The 8099-nt window shown below is 40.4% G+C and overlaps 1 non-coding gene across 1 annotated transcript; it reads left to right on the forward strand.

Annotated features, from left to right (window-relative positions):
• The first annotated feature begins 6943 nt into the window (after positions 1-6943).
• LOC112781473 (small nucleolar RNA R71) lies at positions 6944-7051 on the forward strand. Its single transcript, XR_003192249.1, has one exon. It is a non-coding gene; the product is annotated as a small nucleolar RNA R71 (small nucleolar RNA).
• Positions 7052-8099: the final 1048 nt, after the last annotated feature.

The following is an 8099-nucleotide window of genomic DNA, read 5'->3' on the forward strand; positions in this document are numbered from 1 at the left end:
TTGGAATTCTGAGTTACCATGATCGACCGTGTAACCTCTTTACACCGACTTGTACCTCGTCGTTTTATCCTGTCGACCACGTAGGTCGGGCATGGGACTTTCACGTTTTATCGAGCTTAAGTTGGTGCGTTTCGTAGAGTAATGATAACAACTAATGGAATTTATAAAGAGATGTGGTAAAAAGATCTTTATTTATTTGATGAAGGTACTTTTTTGGTACTATGGTAGTCTTCATGATTCTTCCCTAGCCTCCACTTTGATGCCTTATTAAAACCCCCTTCAGGAAAATCCTTTTTGGGAGAAAACCATGAAGTCGGGAAAAAGAGTACACTAGGGAGTGGAGTTCGCTTTTAATTATAGTACATTTTCATATTACAAGCATGCCACGACCTTGGTAGCTCGGTACCGTTCAAGTTGGTTACTGGTGCGCAGAAATTGTGATTACACTTTGATTATGTAAAATTCATCGCTCTTTCTTTCCCTGGTAATGGCGCCAAAAACATGATGCCAATACCATGGTTCACAACTTCGCACAACTAACCAGCAAGTGCACTGGGTCGTCCAAGTAATACCTTACGTGAGTAAGGGTCGAATCCCACAGAGATTGTTGGTATGAAGCAAGCTATGGTCACCTTGTAAATCTCAGTCAGGCGGATATAAAATAGTAATGGGGTTTTCGAAAATAATTAATAAAATAGGGATAGAAATACTTATGCAAATCATTGGTGAGAATTTCAGATAAGCGAATAGAGATGCTTTCGTTCCTCTGAACCTCTGCTTTCCTGCTATCTTCATCCAATCAGTCTTACTCCATTCCATGGCTGGCTTTATGTGATACATCACCATTGTCAATGGCTACTTTCGGTCTTCTCTCGGGAAAATGATCCAAATGCCCTGTCACGGCACGGCTAATCGTCTGGAGGCATCACCCTTGTCAATGGTTTCATCATATCCTCTCAGTGAAAATTGTCAACGCACCCTGTCACGGCACGGCTATTCATCTGTCGGTTCTCGATCATGCTGGAATAGGATTTACTATCCTTTTGCGTCTGTCACTACGCCCAGCAATCACGAGTTTGAAGCTCGTCACAGTCATTCAATCATTGAATCCTACTCGGAATACCACAGACAAGGTTTAGACTTTCCGGATTCTCTTGAATGCCGCCATCATTCTAGCTTACACCACGAAGATTCTGATTAAGAGATCTAAGAGATACTCATTCAATCTAATGTAGAACGGAAGTGGTTGTCAGGCACGCGTTCATAGGGAATGGTGATGATTGTCACATTCATCACATTCAGGTTGAAGTGCGAATGAATATCTTAGAAGCGAAATAAGATGAATTGAATAGAAAACAGTAGTACTTTGCATTAATCTTTGAGGAACAGCAGAGCTCCACACCTTAATCTATGGAGTGCAGAAACTCTACCGTTAAAAATACATAAGTGATAATGGAGTTCATTGGTCTCGGCCCCAGAGGGGAACCGGAGTAACCAAGACTCTGAATACAATGATAAAAAGTTCTATTTATAATAAACTAGTCACTAGGGTTTACATGAGTAAGTAATTGATGCGTAAATCCACTTCCGGGGCCCACTTGGTGTGTGCTTGGGCTGAGCTTTGAGTGTTGCACGTGTAGAGGTCCTCCTTGGAGTTGAACGCCAGCTTTTGTGCCAGTTTGGGCGTTCAACTCTGGTTTTGGATCCTTTTCTGGCGCTGGATGCCAGCTGGACGCCAGAATTGGGCAGAGAACTGGCGTTGAACGCCAGTTTGCGTCATCTAAACTTGGCCAAAGTATAGACTATTATACATTTCTGGAAAGCCCTGGATGTCTACTTTCCAACGCAATTGGAAGCGCGTCATTTCGAGTTCTGTAGCTCCAGAAAATCCACTTTGAGTACAGGGAGGTCAGAATCCAACAGCATCAGCAGTCCTTCTTCAACCTCTGAATCTGATTTTTGCTCAAGTCCCTCAATTTCAGCCAGAAAATACCTAAAATCACAAAAAAACACACAAACTCGTAGTAAAGTCCAGAAATGTGAATTTAACATAAAAACTAATGAAAACATCCCTAAAAGTAACTAGATCCTACTAAAAACATACTAAAAACAATGTCAAAAAGCGTATAAATTATCCGCTCATCACAACACCAAACTTAAATTGTTGCTTGTTCCCAAGCAACTGAAAATCAAATAGGATAAAAATAAGAGAATATACTATAAATTCCAAACTATCAATGAAACATAGCTTCAATCATATGAGCGGGACTTATAGCTTTTTGCCTCTTGAATAGTTTTGGCATCTCACTTTATCCATGGAGGTTCAGAATGATTGGCATCTATAGGAACTCAGAGTTCAGATAGTGTTATTGATTCTCCTAGTTCAGTATGATGATTCTTGAATACAGCTATTTTATGAGTCTTGGCCGTGGCCCTAAGCACTTTGTTTTCCAGTATTACCACCGGATACATAAATGCCACAGACACATAATTGGGTGAACCTTTTCAGATTGTGACTCAGCTTTGCTAAAGTCCCCAATTAGAGGTGTCCAGGGTTCTTAAGCACACTCTTTTTTTTTTGCTTTGGACCTTGACTTTAACCGCTCAGTCTCAAGTTTTCACTTGACACCTACACGCCACAAGCACATGGTTAGGGACAGCTTGGTTTAGCCGCTTAGACCAGGATTTTATTCCTTTAGGCCCTCCTATCCACTGATGCTCAAAGCCTTGGGATCCTTTTTATTTGCCCTTGCCTTTTGGTTTTAAGGGTTATTGGCTTTTTGCTCTTGCCTCTTGGTTTTAAGAGCTTTGGCTTTTTCTGCTTGCTTTTTTCTTTCTATTTTTTTTTTCGCCTAATTTTTTTTTCTGCAAGCTTTGTTCTTTGCTGCTTTTTCTTGCTTCAAGAATCATTTTTATGATTTTTCAGATTATCAAATAACATGTCTCCTTGTCATCATTCTTTCAAGAGCAACATATTTAACATTCTTAAACAACAACTTCAAAAGACATATGCACTGTTCAAGCATACATTCAGAAAACAAGAAGCATTGTCACCACATCAATATAATTAAGCTAAGTTCAAGGATAAATTCGAAACTCATGTACTTCTTGTTCTTTTGAATTAAAACATTTTTCATTTAATAGAGGTGATGGATTCATAGGACATTCATAACTTTAAGACATAGTTACTAACTACTAATGATCATGTAATGAAGACACTAACATAGATAAGCACATAACATAGAAAACGAAAAACAAAAGAAATAAGAACAAGGAATGAATCCACCTTAGTGATGGTGGCGTTTCCTTCTTGAGGAACCAATAATGTCCTTGAGCTCTTCTACGTCTCTTCCTTGTCTTTGTTGCTCCTCCCTCATTGCTTTTTGATCTTCTCTAATTTCATGAAGGATGATGGAGTGCTCTTGATGTTCCACCCTTAGTTGTCCCATATTGGAACTCAATTCTCCTAGGGGGTGTTGATTTGCTCCCAATAGTTTTGTGGAGGAAAATGCATTTGAGGCATCTCCGGGATCTCATGGTGATGAGCTTCATATGCCTCTTGAGCTCCATGAATGGGCTCTCTTGCTTGCTCCATATTTTTCTTGGTGATGAGCTTGTCCTCTTTAGTGAGGATATCTCCCTCTATGTCAATCCCAGCCGAATTGCATAGGTGGCAAATGAGGTGAGGAAAGGCTAACCTTGCCATAGTGGAGGACTTGTCAGCCACCTTGTAGAGTTCTTGAGGTATAATCTCATGAACTTCCACCTCTTCTCCAATCATGATGCTATGGATCATGATGACCCGGTCTATAGTAACTTCAGACCGGTTGCTAGTGGGAATGATTGAGCATTGAATGAACTCCAACCATCCTCTAGCTACAGGCTTAAGGTCCAGTCTTCTTAGTTGAACCGGTTTGCCTTTTGAGTCAATCTTCTATTGAGCTCCTTCTACACATATGTCCATAAGGACTTGGTCCAACCTTTGATCAAAGTTGACTCTCCTTGTGTAGGGGCGTGCGTTCTCTTCCATGTTTGGCAAGTTGAACGCCAACCTCACATTTTCCGGACTAAAATCTAAGTATTTCTCCTGAACCATTGTAACATAGTTCTTTGGATCCGGGTTCTTACTTTGATCATGGTTCTTGGTGATCCATGCATTGGCATAGAACTCTTGAACCATTAGGATGCCGACTTGTTGGATGGGATTTGTTAGAACTTCCCAACTTCTTCTTTGAATTTCATGTCGGATCTCCGGATACTCATTTCTTTTGAGTTTGAAAGGGACCTCGGGGATCACCTTCTTCTTGGCCACAACATCATAGAAGTGGTCTTGATGGGCTTTGGAGATGAACCTTTCCATCTCCCATGACTCGGATGTGGAAGCTTTTGTCTTCCCTTTCCCCTTTCTAGAGGATTCTCCGGTCTTAGGTGCCATCAATGGTAATGGAAAAACAAAAAGCTTATGCTTTTACCACACCAAACTTAGAATATTGCTCGCCCTCGAGCAAGAGAAGAAAGAATAGATGAAGAAGAAGAAGAAATGGAGGAGAGGGTGAAGGGGTTGTGTTTCGGCCAAGAAGAGAAGAGAGGGTTGTGTTGTGTGAAAATGAGGAAGAATGGAAGGCTTTATATAGGGAAGGGAGGGGGGTGAGGTTTCGGCCATATAGGGTGGGTGTGTGTGGGTGGGAAAGTGATTTTGAATTTTGAAGGTAGGTGGAGTTTATGAGGTAGGTGGGGATCCTGTGGGGTCCACAGATCCTGAGGTGATCCTGTGGGGTCCACAGATCCTGAGATGATCCTATGGGGTCCACAGATCCTGAGGTGTTCAAGGATTTACAACCTTGCACCAAATTAGGCATGTAAAATGCCCTTGCACACAACTTCTAGGCGTTCAGCGCCAGGTTGGTGCCCATTTTGGGCGTTCAACGCCCATTTGTTGGCCATTTCTGGCGTTGAACGCCAGAACCATGCTTGTTCTGGGCGTTCAGCGCCCAGATACTGCCCATTTTGGGCGTTCAGCGCCAGAACCATGCTCTGTTTTGGCGTTGAACGCCAGGCAGATGCTTCCTCCAGGGTGTGATTTTTCTTCTGCTGTTTTTGATTCCGTTTTCAATTTTTATATTTATTTTGTGACTCCACATGATCATGAACCTATAAAGACATATAACCAAGAAAAATATAGTTAGATAAAAATTGGGTTGCCTCCCAACAAGCGCTTCTTTAATGTCAATAGCTTGACAGTGGGCTCTCATGGAGCCTCACAGATGTGCAGAGCTTTGTTGAGACCTCCCAACACCAAACTTAGAGTTTGGATATGGGGGTTTGACACCAAACTTAGAGTTTGGTTGTGGCCTCCCAACACCAAACTTAAAGTTTGACTGTGGGGGCTTTGGTTGACTCTGCTTTGAGAGAAGCTTTTTCTGCTTCCTCTCCATGGATACAGAGAGAGATCCTTTAGTTGTAAACACAAGGTTGTCCTTATTCAATTGAAGGATCAATTCTTCTCTGTCCACATCAATCACAGCTCTTGCTGTGGCTAGGAAAGTCTTCCTAGGATGATGGATTCATCTTCTTCCTTTCCAGTATCTAAGACTATGAAATCATCATGGATGTAAAGGCCTTCAACCTTTACTAACACGTCCTCTACTTGTCCATAAGCCTGTTTTCTTGAATTATCTGCCATCTCTAATGAGATTTTAGCAGCTTGCACCCCATAGATTCCCAGTTTCTCTATTACAGAGAGGGGCATGAGGTTTATTCCTAAACCAAGGTCACACAGAGTCTTAAAGATCATGGTGCCTATGGTACAAGGTATTATGAACTTTCCAGGATCCTGTCTCTTCTGAGGCAATATCAGTTGATCCAGATCACTTAGTTCATTGGTGAACAAGGGAGGTTCATCTTCCCAAGTTTCAATACCAAATAATTTGGCATTCAGCTTCATGATTGCACCAAGAAACTTGGCAGTTTGCTCTTCAGTAACATCCTCATTCTCTTTAGAAGAGGAATACTCATCAGAGCTCATGAAGGGCATAAGGAGGTTCAATGGAATCTCTATGGTCTCTAGATGAGCCTCAGATTTCTTTGGTTCATCAGAGGGAAACTCCTTATTGATCACTGGACGTCCCAGGAGGTCTTCCTCCTTGGGATTCACGTCCTCTCCTTCCCTTACAGGTTCGGCCATAGTGCTTATGTCAATGGCCTTGCACTCTCCTTTTGGATTCTCTTCTATATTGCTTGGGAGAGTACTAGGAGGGGTTTCAGTGATTCTTTTACTCAGCTGGCCCACTTGTGCTTCCAAATTTCTAATGGAAGACCTTGTTTCATTCATGAAACTTACAGTGGCCTTGGATAGATCAGAGACTAGATTTGCTAAGCTAGATGGATTCTGCTCAGAATTCTCTGTCTGTTGCTGAGTGGATGATGGAAAAGGTTTGCTATTGCTAAACCTGTTTCTTCCACCATTATTAAAGCCTTGTTAAGGCTTTTGATCCTTCCATGAGAAATTTGGATGATTTCTCCATGATGAGTTATAGGTGTTTCCATAAGGTTCACCTAAGTAATTCACCTCTGCTATTGCAGGGTTCTCAGGATCATAAGCTTCTTCTGCATAAGAAGCCTCTTGAGTACTGTTGGATGCAGCTTGCATTCCATTCAGACTCTGAGAAATCATATTGACTTGCTGAGTCAATATTTTGTTCTGAGCCAATATGGCATTCAGAGTATCAATTTCAAGAACTCCCTTCTTTATAGGCGTCCCATTACTCACAGGATTCCTCTCAGAAGTGTACATAAACTGGTTATTAGCAACTATGTCAATGAGTTCTTGAGCTTCTGCAGGCGTTTTCTTTAGGTGAATGGATCCACCTGCAAAAGTATCCAATGACATCTTTGATATCTCAGATAAACCATCATAGAAGATATCCAGGATGGTCCATTCTGAAAGCATGTCAGAAGGACACTTTTTGGTCAGCTGCTTGTATCTTTCCCAAGCTTCATAGAGGGATTCACCTTCTTTCTGTCTGAAGGTTTGAACATCCACTCTAAGCTTGCTCAGCTTTTGAGGAGGAAAGAACTTGGCTAAGAAAGTCGTGACCAGCTTATCCCAAGAGTTCAGGCTGTCTCTGGGTTGAGAGTCCAACCAGATTCTAGCTCTGTCTCTTACAGCAAATGGGAAAAGCATGAGCCTGTAGACTTCGGGATCTACTCCATTAGTCTTAACAGTATCACAGATCTGCAAGAATTCAGTTAAGAACTGAAAAGGATCTTCAGATGGAAGTCCATGAAACTTGCAGTTCTGCTGCATCAGAGAAACTAATTGAGGTTTCAGCTCAAAGTTGTTTGCTCCAATAGTAGGAATGGAGATGCTTCTTCCATGTAAATTGGAATTAGGTGCAGTAAAGTCACCAAGCATCCTCCTTGCATTATTATTATTTTCGGCTGCCATCTCCTCTTCCTGTTCGAAAATTTCTGAAAGGTTATCTCTGGATTGTTGTAATTTAGCTTCTCTTAATTTTCTCTTCAGAGTCCTTTCAAGTTCTGGATCTGCTTCAACAAGAATGTTCTTGTCCTTGCTTCTGCTCATATGACAAAGAAGAGGGCACAGAGAAAATAATAATAATTGAGATCCTCTTTTTTTTTTTTTGTGAGTGAGGGAGAGATGTTAGTTTGTGAATAAACAAATAAAATAAGATGAGAGAGGGAAAATTTCGAAAATAATTTTTGAAAAAGAGTTAGTGATTTTTGAAAATAGTTTTTGAAAAAGGTTAGTAATTTTCGAAAATAAAAATAAAAAATTAAATTAGTTAATTAAAAAGAAATTTTGAAAAAGAGGGGAGATATTTTCGAAAATTAGAGAGAGAGAGAGAGAGAGAGTTAGTTAGGTAGTTTTGAAAAAGGTAAGAAACAAACAAAAAGTTAGTTAGTTAGTTGAAACAATTTTGAAAATCAATTTTGAAAAGATAAGAAGATAAGAAGTTAGAAAAGATATTTTGAAATCAAATTTTTGAAAAAGATAAGATAAGAAGATATTTTTGAAAAGATATGATTGAAATTAGTTTTGAAAAAGAATTGAATTTTTTAAAATCACAATTAACGAC

Source organism: Arachis hypogaea, chromosome 19 (assembly GCF_003086295.3).
Source record: "Arachis hypogaea cultivar Tifrunner chromosome 19, arahy.Tifrunner.gnm2.J5K5, whole genome shotgun sequence".
NCBI classification, from domain to species: Eukaryota; Viridiplantae; Streptophyta; class Magnoliopsida; order Fabales; family Fabaceae; genus Arachis; species Arachis hypogaea.